We start from the raw sequence: 2,985 nt of genomic DNA, 5'->3' as shown, positions 1-2,985 counted from the left end.
TTGTACAGATGGGGTGATAGAAAATGAGCCTGCCCCTCTGAACAGCTGGGCCATCTCTCCAGCCTTGCCTTTTCTTTCATCTTCTCTCTGCCCAGGCTCAAGCTGAACCCTCTCTATAGCCAGACAAGCCTGGAACTTGAGATCCTTCTGCCTCAGCCTCAGCTGGGATAACAAGCATGAACCAATAGCCCATGATCCAGAAATATTCTATATAGTAAATATTTCTATTGTTCTATGCCTTTTCCTTTCTTTATATCTTGAGCATGAAATAATGGTTGGACACTTTATTCAGCTTGTTATTTTAACAGGGGTACCTTTAAAAAAAATCACAGAATAAGATTCCTAAGTATAATACACACCGTGATTTATTTAAAAAATTCTATTATCGGGCTGGAGAGATGGCTCAGAGGTTAAGAGCATTGCCTGCTCTACCAAAGGTCCTGAGTTCAATTCCCAGCAACCGCATGGTGGCTCACAACCATCTGTAATGGGGTCTGGTGCCCTCTTCTGGCCAGCAGGTATACACACAGACAGCATATTGTATACATAATAAATAAATATTTTAAAAAAATTCTATTATCGAATCTTTTTGGTTGGGTTTTTTTTCTACATTATTAGCAATCACTAATGAAAAATCTGTAAGTTGTGATGCTCTCTTACGACTCTTCCTCCAGGAGGGATTTCTAAAGATGGAATATGTATGGTTTCATGGCGGCTTGTTCTTTTTCTCAATTCCTCTCTGGAAAGGTTGTATTAATTGACATTCCCACATTCAGTGGCTGAAAGTACCTATAGTACAGCGCCTTCCTTGACAATGGATATTATTATTTTTTAAAACCATGCTGGGGCTGGGTTACTATGTCTCGAACCCAAGCACTTGAGAGGCAGAGGCAGGTGGATCTCTGTGAGTTCAAATACAGCCCGCTCTACAGAGAGAGTATCAAGCCTGCCAGGACTACATAGTAAGACACTTCTACAAAACAAAACAACATAAAGTAAAAGATACCTATATCAACTTCAGACTTACACATACACTGTGCACGCATGTGCACATGCACTTCCACACACACAGAAACACATACACATAAGTACCTACACCACATATACATACACAGGCAAAACCAAAAAAAAAAAACAAAAAACAAAACAAAACAATGTTGTTAATTGTACTGGGATTGGGCAGTATCAGCAGGCATTAACTTATTTCTTGTTCACATCTTAATTACAGCTCTATAAATTGTCCGTTTGGTAGTTGGCCTCTCACCCAAAGCTTAAAATCTTACCCAAGTCGGTAAAACAGAGAGATCTAGGACCAGCCAGGTCTTCTCCCTGCACCACTCTGCCCCCTGCTGGAGAAGACTAGAGCTCCTGAAACCCCTGAGACCACAAAGGAGTTCCCTCTTACTGTGTATTTGTGGTAGATAGACTGGTTCAACCATGTAAAACTGGGGTTTTCAAAAAATTAGAACAGCACCAGGTGTCTTGGGAGATGGAGGCACGGGAGTGGGAGATTGGCTGCGTTTGACCATAACGCATAACCATAAAGCAATAAACGAAACACGAGAATCCTCAAGAAAGTGCACATTTTGGATTTAGCTGAGTGAGATGCTTCCTTCTTCCTTCCTTCCTTCCCTCCTTTCTTTCAGACAGTGTCTCATGTAGTCCTTGCTGGCCTTGAACTCCAAGACCTCCTGCCTCCGTCTCCCAAGTGCTGGAATTACAGGGGCTTTTGTTTGTGTTCACCTGTTTCTGAGACAGGCTCTGACTAGGGAGACCTCAATCTTCTAAATCCTACTACCCCAAAAGGTGGGTTACAGGCATGTACCGTCATATCTGGCTGAGACCGGTGTGCTTTATATAAGTTATATGGAGAAAAGGGAAAGGAAGGAAGGGAAGTTCTATTTTTACAGTGCTAGAGATAGAATTAACTTCTATCCTTGGATCTCTGGGTACACACACATACACACACAGAATATTTGTTGAACCCTTACAAGCTAAGCCCTGAGCTACAGGCACCAGAAATAGTAACTCAACTCATTTTAATATAATCCCCATGAGGTACCTACATTATGTATGCTTGACGAAGGGGGAACAGACGCTCAAAAGGGAAAGTAACTTGATCAAGGTTTATCCAGTAAGAAGCAAAATTGTCGGGATGTGAAGCTGGATAATCTGCTCCTTTTTTTTTTTTCTTTTTTTTTTTTGGCTTTTCGAGACAGGGTTTCTCTGTAGCTTTGGTGCCACTCCCGGAACTAGCTCTTGTAGACCAGGCTGGTCTCGAACTCCCAGAGATCTGCCTGCCTCTGCCTCCCGAGTGCTGGGATTAAAGGCGTGCGCCACCACCGCCCGGCCTAACCTGCTCCTTTTAAGTAAGCAAGCAGGCTGGACTCACCAAGCAGCTTGGATTGCCACAGCTTCAGAGCGGCTCTGAAGTGGGTTCAAAGCTAGCCCAGAAACTTTGCAGGACCTGTCTTAGAATAGCTTTTTACTGGGGTCAGGGAGAACGCATGGTTGATAAAGTGCTTGCTCTGCAATCACGAGGACCTCAATTTATTCCGAGAAAAAAATCCAAGTTAAAAAAAATTTTTTTTTTCATTAAAACAAAAAAATAAAGGCACTAGCCTTTAATCTCAGCACTAAGAGGCAAAGGCAGAGTTCCAGGCCCATCTGGTCCATATCATGAGTTCCAGGCCAAACAGGGATTCATAGTGAGACCGTCTCAAACAAAGAAACCTTTTCTCTATTACACGGCTTTTCACAATTTGCAATTGTGAAATTGTCTAATAATATGCATGCACTTAATTTTCATAGTCTTCACAGTGTCCCGCGTACAACGCGCTTGGCGGGGCTACGTGGACTTCAATCCCCTGCAGGCATTGCGCCAAACACAACAGGAACTACGGAGGCCGAAGAGGAGGGGGTACACCTTCCTCGGTCCTTTCCCTCCCAGAAGCCCGCGGGCGGCTTGGAAGCCCCGTCCGTATC

The sequence above is a fragment of the Chionomys nivalis genome, chromosome 21, assembly GCF_950005125.1.
Source record: "Chionomys nivalis chromosome 21, mChiNiv1.1, whole genome shotgun sequence".
NCBI classification, from domain to species: Eukaryota; Metazoa; Chordata; class Mammalia; order Rodentia; family Cricetidae; genus Chionomys; species Chionomys nivalis.
The sequence above is the reverse complement of the archived record's forward strand: the minus strand, read 5'-3'. Positions refer to the sequence as shown.